Source organism: Silurus meridionalis, unplaced genomic scaffold, assembly GCF_014805685.1.
Source record: "Silurus meridionalis isolate SWU-2019-XX unplaced genomic scaffold, ASM1480568v1 Scaffold562, whole genome shotgun sequence".
NCBI lineage: Eukaryota > Metazoa > Chordata > Actinopteri > Siluriformes > Siluridae > Silurus > Silurus meridionalis.
This window is the reverse complement of record NW_025804581.1, coordinates 3,100-12,047: the sequence shown is the minus strand read 5'-3', so window position 1 is coordinate 12,047 and position 8,948 is coordinate 3,100. Positions and strand designations below refer to the sequence as shown.

General features: G+C 37.1%; 2 long non-coding RNA genes and 1 other non-coding gene across 4 annotated transcripts; 1 reads left to right on the top strand and 2 right to left on the bottom strand.

Moving 5' to 3' along the window:
* Nucleotides 1–1,419: 1,419 nt before the first annotated feature.
* trnav-cac lies at nucleotides 1,420–1,492 on the top strand. The gene has a single exon. It is a non-coding gene; the product is annotated as a tRNA-Val (tRNA).
* A 2,961-nt stretch (nucleotides 1,493–4,453) lies between these two features.
* LOC124382512 lies at nucleotides 4,454–4,897 on the bottom strand. The gene is made up of 3 exons (XR_006925061.1): nucleotides 4,866–4,897; nucleotides 4,692–4,773; nucleotides 4,454–4,581 (listed from the first exon to the last, which is right to left on the bottom strand). It is a non-coding gene; the product is annotated as an uncharacterized LOC124382512 (long non-coding RNA).
* Nucleotides 4,898–4,908: 11 nt separating this feature from the next.
* Nucleotides 4,909–5,330, bottom strand: LOC124382513. Of its 2 annotated transcripts, none has more exons than XR_006925062.1 (2): nucleotides 5,312–5,330; nucleotides 4,909–4,989 (listed from the first exon to the last, which is right to left on the bottom strand). It is a non-coding gene; the product is annotated as an uncharacterized LOC124382513 (long non-coding RNA). The 2 variants fall into 2 exon arrangements; XR_006925063.1 differs by lacking the exon at nucleotides 5,312–5,330 and adding an exon at nucleotides 5,250–5,259.
* Nucleotides 5,331–8,948: the final 3,618 nt, after the last annotated feature.

Below are 8,948 nucleotides of genomic sequence, written 5' to 3'. Positions count from 1 at the left end.
GACATTCGATTTGAGGCAGAATCAACCTCAGACTCTACTGAACTTACTATCAGATACCTAAAGCACTCAGATTCTGCACGTTATCACTGTGCTTTAAGAGATGTAGCACAGTAATACAGAGTCAAGAAAAGGCTGTACAAAAACCTTAAGCAGGAATACAGGAAGCTTCTAAACCCACAGAAGATTAAAGCAACTCTCTTTACCAAATGTCAGTTATTAGTAAACCACAGACACGTACATTTGTACATTTGTGATGCCATATGCAGCTGGAAAACATATAGGAACTTAAATATGAAAACTATCATACTAAATTCACAAAAGTACATGTTTCATACTAAAATATAGATTTTAATTACATTAACAGTGTTGCAGTGTTGGTTCTGATGTTACTGGTGTGCACTGAAATTAAATAGATTTTTTTTTTTATCCCTCAATTCATTTTAATCAGTTAAATTCATTTATTGTCAATATGCATTCATGTACAAAGGTATTTTATTTTGCTGGATGTGAGCTAACAATGACATTTACAAACTTTCTGTACAGATTTACAGATACCACAAAGAGTATTATGAATAATGAAACTGGAGCAGATCCAGAACAAGTACTTCAGTTATATATATGTATATCATGTATATTTCCCAGTTCTTCTCATTAGATACATGTCCTGTCTCAGTTTATTCAAATAGAAAAGATCAGATTTACATTACTTGGTATTACGAAAAAGTTTTACACCACCTGGCAACCATTCTTCTAACATAAGAGAAAGAGGAACGGGAAAAAAAAATCCTGTTCTCTTTGTTTAGCCTTTTTGAGCTCTTCCTCTTGCCCCTGACTTCTTGGTAGATGTAGAAAAGAGAAAGGAAAACATATATCCTTGAGAGTGTTAATGTACTTAGGTGCAAATCTTTTATTTTGTTTTATTATTATTTTTTTTCTTTCATTCGCCTGTTAACAATTAAACACTGTTCCATTGTCTTTCTCGCCTGAGTGTCTTTCTGTTTGAATGCATCAATAAAAAAATAATTGGATAATAATAATAATAATAAGAAGAAGAAGCTAAGTGATTTTGAAATGTTTTGCCGGTGTCTATGATGACAGGCGGGACCATCTAATACACAAACGCCAAGTGTTCAAGGGAAGCAAATAAAAGCAAGACTGCTTAGAGGTTGTTACTTTGGCAACTGAACATAATCACTAAAGGTTTTGCGTTGGCTGGGAATCGAACCCGGGTCAACTGCTTGGAAGGCAGCTATGCTCACCACTATACCACCAAGCCACTGGCAAAACATAATGAATCCATGCTAGAAGAACGTTGGTTGTTTTGAACTTCTCAGCAAACCGGTTCATTCTCCTGCTCTACTGCAACTGCGAATGTATGCAAAAGTGCAAACAGTGACCAAGAAGCTTTTCCATCTGGAAGTTTCTGTAGTGTAGTGGTCATCACGTTCACCTCACACGTGAAAGGTTCCTGGTTCTACACCAGGCAGAAACAAGGTTGTGATTTTGAAGCTAGTGTTACATTCTTAGGCCTGTAAACTGTGTTACTCGACAGCATTAGAGAAATGTAGAAAACTTTCTTTTATATTGTTTCTGTAGTGTAGTGCTTTAAGTGTTATTGCTGCTGTTTAAACTACAAAAATGTTCAAACAAGTTAAATGTTCCTTATTTTAAAATATGCAAATGCAGTTATAGGAAAATAAACTATTTTTCTATTTTAATAAAATCTGAATTCAAGAAATTCCTGGAAAAAAATGACTTTGACTTATTTTACACACAGAGCTGTGCAGTAAAGCTGAAACTCTACATCTTCAAACTGCATCATGTAACTGAAAAAAAAAGGAAAACTTTACAGAAGTGTTTGATTTATAAAATGCTAGCTAGTGATGTACATGCAGCCGCTTTTTACATCATTAGAATTCACAATTACTGTAGGAAAATTATCATCTAAGAAACTCCTGGAACTAACAAGCAAAAAAAATGAACAGGAACTTTAACAAATCTTGTTTAGTGAAACTCCAAATTGTTAAAAGCTTTTCACTGACATTCAGAAGTGTAACAATTGTTTCAACAACAAAAACATCTGTAGAGTCTGTAACACACCTTTATCACATTGTCTACAACAAGAGGGGGAGCACTAGATCCACTCATGGTCAGCAATGTCTGAGATGAGAGTGAGGACTCTGGGATTGACTGAACACTTTTTTCTTCTTGGATTCAACCTCGGTGCCTCTCAGGATTTATGGAAAAGAAACTCCTTTATGGAAAAAAAAATAGAGTGAGAGAAAGATTGAGAAAATGAACAACCTGAGATGGATATCAAATTGATACGTTTGATAAATCCATAAAAGATGTTCATAAAAACAGAATATTAGCGTTGGAGAAACTCCAGTGTTGATCGTAGTTCCACTGCAGTGTATGTTAAAGCAGTAATAACTGATAAACATCAGGCAGATGGCGGAGGTGAAGGTTGTGATGTGGTCGTTGACAATCTTCTTGTTGATGCTCAACATGAATGTCTCAGCAGCGAAGCAGGAGGAACCTGGGAATAATAATAAAATATAATAATTCAAACGTTTAATAACAGGGGCTTCAATGTCAGTTATATATATAATGCAGATACTTGAAACAAATTGGAGGATGGACGCTGCTAATATTGGTAGTAAACAAATACAAAATGGCTTGATAAAGTAATTAATGTGCCAAATAAAATATTACATAAAAGGAAAGTAATTATTAAACAATAAGATTGGAAATAAAAGGGAAAATTTAATAAAAGTGCCATGTAATCAAGCAATGTATTTAGTTCTTTTTTTATTACCAATTAAGGCAGGATCCATCTTCAATAGTTACATCCATCATAGGATGAATGATCTTACTGGCTGAGCTTCTGAGCTTGTGTTAGCCAGTGTTTCAGTACGTAAGCTAGTGAATGTGTGTGAGAATGAAGAAATGACTGAATGTATTGAAGTCCTCTGACTACATAAAATGTGATACAAATTGTGGGAAATGAACAAAACTAAACAAGCCAAGAGTACAATAACATTGCAGTTACATCAGAACAGTTGCTCTATTTCCTTACCACAAACAATAATGAAGGGTGTTGGTGGCACTTTCTCCATCTGAACATCCTCTGCAAGGCTTGTCGTCTCAACACAGTGGAACAGAAGCTCTTCCTTCTCATCAAAATGAGCCAGTAAAAGAAGCAGCATCTCAATGACTTCTTGGAAACAAACACTGGACTGACCTCTTTCAGTCTGAAGCTTGAGAAGTTGTGTTTGGTTCTCTGGTCCAATGAAATTAAGGCATTCAGTCTGACAAGATGCTGTGCTTCAGTGGAATAATCTGGTAACCATTTTTCACATAAGATGACAATGGCCACAAGTCAATCAGTTCACTGATGAGTCTGCACTCTGTCTTTTTTTACTGAGTACATGTGGTAGTAAGAAATAAATTCAGCATCATAAACTCTCATGAGAAAATGAAGAGCTGAATCATCCTTAACAAAAATCAGCAGAAGTTCACCAAACTCCACTGACTCATCATACTTCATGACAAAAAACTGGCCCTTCCTGTAAGCAAGGCCATTGTACTGAACATCTACTGGAATCTTCATATTCTTTTCAGTGAAACCAAAATGTAGGACTGCGTCTTTAACTTGCTCACTGTAAAGCTCCAAGTAAAATGGTGAGCCATCTTTTATTTGCACTGACTGACTGACCCAGCAGAAAGGAAGACCTGGAACATTTGATGTCTCTCTGAAAGAGTCAAGCACAGGTTTTTGACATTTTTCAGATGCCTTGTGAACGATACCTGGGCGGGCCGCGATGTAGGTGCGCTGGACCTGGGCAGAGAAACACACGGAGTTGAGGTGCTGGGAGCGTTAGGTTGAACCCGGGAATTTACATGTGATGAGTGAGCGTCCGCCCGGGATGTTCCCAGCGCCGCTTTTTGCTCTCGCAGCTGGACATCGAACGAGTTCTCACCTGTGCTCAGAGGCAGACACACATACATAAATACAATATGAAAATAAATAATAATAAATTGGCAATTCACACAACAAACAAATTAAATACATTTTTCAGTACACACACGCACACACACACACACATTTAAATCACTATCTCTCTAATCACACTTAATTCCTCCAGGATGAATTACAGGTTGGGTGACCTCTAACCTCTCGTGTGGTGCTGATGTTCCTCCTCAGAAGTCTGTCTGCTGTCTGAAGTCTCAGCTCCACCCTCTTCAGGTCATCAGACTTCATCAGGGCTGTCAATTAAACACAACCTATGTTTATCTACACTTATGATACCAGGACGAGAAAAAACCCCTCTGAAGATGTTTTTCTTAAAGGCAACATTTGTGCTGGTTTAGAAATAAAACTGCATCAAGTCTACCAACCAACACACTGCTTTTACACCACAAACACAAACACTTTTCTTTTCTGATCAGAGAGCTGCCATTTGAGTTCACTGACAATGTTCTAAACTAACAAATGAAATTCCCATCCACGGTTTCAGGAAGTAAATCAGCCCAGCTCAGTTTAGAGTCCCTCCATAAGGCCTCCACTTCCTTTTGGCTCTAAAGTGAAAAAACACAGCAATGACTTGAACAAAAATAACCTTTTTCAACTAGTATGACAAAACACTTTCCTTTTTCAGTCATATTCTATAGAAGATCTCACAGCTCACCATTTGTTTGCAGAGAAGCTGCAATATTTCTGCAAATAATATGCCGGCTCTTGCCACAGGAAGTAGTGGTTTGCTAAATTCACTGGAATTCACAAGAAATTAACAATTAAAACAAACACCAACTTCTTTCCAGCAAAAATGTATATGTAAAGTCTCAAATGTAACTGTAAATACATTAATAATTCTCTCAAAGAGATTCCTCCTTCGAAGCACAGGATTAACGAGCTCCGCTATGTACTGCCATACATAAGGAATGTCAATCGCCATATCATCTGCTATCTCGAGGGTTTCTGAGAACCTGTGTAAACAAGGAGAGGTAGAAAATGGGGAAAAGAGAGCAAAAGAAACACAGACAAAAGTCTTATTAAAGGATTCTGATTCTCTTATAAAATTCTCTAAAAAATGACCAAATGTAAACGCAAGCGTATTCATAATAATGCTAACAATAACCCCATTGGGTGTAAATATGTCATCAAGCTGTGGACATCTCATGACGCAGACAGTAGTGTCTCTGGCGCCAGTGGGAGACGAGCTGTGTGCTGCAGGAATGTCACTCACCCTTTAAAAACTGAGATGTGGAGGATCCCAGCCTGCAGCAGCTGATGGAACAGATGACCCACGTGGTCACGTGTGATCTGGTTTTGCTCCAGCGTGGTCTCCACACCCACCGAACAAAACGCACAGCATCCCGCCCTGGTCCAGTTCCTCCACGCAATGCGAGGCCTCCTGCACACGAACCCACCACGATTATGTGACAGTAACAAGATAATAACCGATGTGTATTCAACTAAATGTGATCATAAGACACTGCATGAGATCATTACTTTGTAATCATTTATGTAGAAACTCCTCAATAATGGATTCAGAGCGTTTCCATTTCCTCCTCTGATAGCGCAGGCTTGTTTGTAGTCGAGTCTGGCACTGCGTCGAGTTTTACTGAAACACAAGAGACATGATGTGTCATGACTAAAATGCTCATGCATTAAACTGAATGTTTCAAGAATCACAATCACAACCTGCTTAATATTTTCACAACATGAACACAGGAGAGAGCTGACACAGACTTTCACTACAGACTCACCTGATGCTGGATGTGGCTCTGCTAGTTTCTCCATTGCAGCCGTTCTTCCAGTTCAGAAATGAGTAAATAAATCTTATTTAAATCTTATTGAGAATATTCAATATGCTCATTAAAGGTATAATTACAACTTTGCAGGATTAATTAGAACAATAACAATGAAAATCACAACGTCTTTGGTTGTTTTCACTCTTAAACCATCTCAGAATGGTGGTGAAAATAGAACACAGACTCTCTTCATTTTGTTTCAGACACTGATGAATGATGGACTGAAACAGCTCTCATGAACTTGACGTTACTGGTTTTCTTCAGCTTTGTTTTTTTGCCTCTCCAGCTGTCAGTCTCAATTTGTAAAACAATCATCATAAAACAAAATCTGTGCAATTAAAAATACAAATATTACATAAAGATACATAGAAATTTTACAGAAGGACTTCAAGAGATTTGCAAACAGTAGATTTTGATTTTATTCTGTAAATGAAGAGAAAGTTTGAGAGAAACGATTTACTGAAACAGTTGCCCAGTTCCTTAATATTTGAGATATTTGAGTCTCAGCTGAGACCCTGTTCTAACTTATTTACTTAAAAGCAGAGAGTGAAAAATGATTTGTGAAACAATATTCCTTATTTGGTTTTAGTTAAAATAAAGCCCACATGTCATTATTATAGCACCACATCAGGTATGATGGAAGCCCTGGTTCTGCATACATCAGGCATGAACTGGATGCTCAAAAGAAAGTCTCTACTATATTGTATCCTCTTATTCTCCATCTCTGGCTCTGAGGAAGGAACGAGCAAAAGCAGACATGAAAAGTAGTGAAAAACATGATGAAGTGTCAGTCAGAAGAAGTCTCACTGTGCATGGTGTTGTTGTTGGGCTCGACAGGTGAAAGGACCCCATCACAGCCATCCTCAGAGCTGGGCTCGGTTCGTCTTCCCGGCTCGGCTTCCGCGCTCGATCTCATCTGCTGGTGTTTCTGCTTAAGCAGATGCCCACAGGAGACACACTGGAATTCTCGACTGTGGTTGAGACTGGTCAGGTCAAAGTCAGACTGCTGGAAAGCGATTTGCTTATAACACACAAACACACAATTAATAATAAAACACCAGGATTACTGTGAATTTGTAAATGTAGGTATTCAAAGTGAACTGCATTTATATCTTTATATAGTTAGAAAGAAATACTCCAGTGTTGCACCTCAGTTTACTATATTTGTAGTCCATGTGCAATAACTACAACCAAGAGCTAACATGCAGTTTATTGAGACGAGCAGAAAACTTTACTCATGACTGATTACAATGAAAGTCAAACAGTTGAAAAGGAGGATTAGATTTTATCATTACCAAAAGATAATATTGCATATTGAAATAAAGATGTGTAATTCATTATTTGTAGAAAAACATTGAAAAAGTGCAGAGTCTTATTTCTAAATCTTTGTCTTTTTCAGGTGATTTTTGTAGTCAATGTAACATGCACAACAGTTTAACCATTTGCAAACGCCTTAATTAAAACACATGTTGAAAATGCTGACTACTAATTTAGTCACTTGTAAAAGATTTTGACCATTAAAAACCAGTGCAGGGACAGCACATAAACTCACCTCTCTGAGCGATTGGGAGTCAGGAAGGAGGTCTGTTTGTCAGATGTGAATAGAGCAGAGCTGAACTCACGCAGTTCTGTTTTATCTGGCTTTGTGTGAGGTTCAGGATCAGCAAGAGGTAGACTTTTCAGTATCTAATGCAGCAACTGAATAACTCTCAAGCTGTTCATGTAGACAACAAGACAGTATAAATCACAGACTAGCAAATAAAATCTAAAAATATTTGAGGTTATATACTCAGTAAATGAACAGTTGAAACAAAGACACACTGCTTTCCTCAGATGGATTTCTGCATAACCATAATAGTCTTTGTCCCGGCCTCATTATATAGCACAGTTAGGTATGGTAATGTAGGTGAAGTAATGTTGAGAGAAACTCAGGCAATGCAGGAGGGAAAGACAGGGCAGAGTGAGGGAGGAAGTGCAGGCCAGACAGGGTGGGATTTTAAAGTCAGGCTAGGAAAGGTAGGTAGAACGTATTTCCTGATTAGCACACATTAGCATACAGATATCATTTTGGTCCAAACTCAGTAATGATTTTGTTTAAATAGAGTTCATAGAGTAAGTAGTTTAATTGATTTGTACAATTCTGATATACTTCATGAATAACCTTCACTCTGTTTAATCAAATCAGAGCCGTGGCCTTTGATTAGTTGCTCATACCTCTATATGGACATTTTGTAGTCAGTTAGGTTTTATAGATTGTTCTGAACCATAATCAGGTCCCCAATAATATCAGATTGGATACCACTTTTCATTCATTCCTCTGTTTAGTTCCCTTAAAGACAGAGTAAGTGATCAAGGGTTTACAAAATGAGCCTTGGTAAAATCTAAATGAACAGTGTGTTTAGGTGATGAGGAAGTGATGGGCTTTAGTTTATTCTAAAAACAGTGTGTGTTTGAACTGTACATTACCAGCATTTGTTCTTCTGGAGAACTCACAGTCATGTTCACCACCACAGGAACGTAGGTCACCCAATACTGTTGATTAGAACAACATGAAAATGTCTGTCACTACATTTGACATCATATTTAATGTTCTCTCTGATATTTACATCTCAGCTGCTTTCAGCTTCCTGTGTTTTGTAAAGAAAATTTGTTCATAACTACATTGTCTTGTTAATGAGTGTGTGGTGAAATAAAAGCATTTATTATTTTTTCTTTAAAACAAACAAACATTGATATCTGATCGAATATCAAATATAGGTGCTCTCTGGGTCACATTCTAAATGAAACACAAACAGTAAGAATAATTACATCTGGTCTTCCTGCACATAAAAGTCTTTATTTAAACACTTCTTTATCATACAGTACTGTTTAATCTTCCACTTCATTTTAAAAAGTGTTCGATGTCCAGTAGGTGGCAGTAATGTTCTACTAAACTTTAGCTCCTCTAGCGGTATCACGATGAATTACACTGTACTACACTTTTAAAGGAATTTTACATCAAATGTTGCTTTTTAATAAGCCAAGTTATAAACAAACATTATCGAATTAACCACTTGAATTACAAATACCACAACCCAAATTCTACACAACTATAGAGTCAAATGTTGTTAAAACGATCATGTGACAAAAAA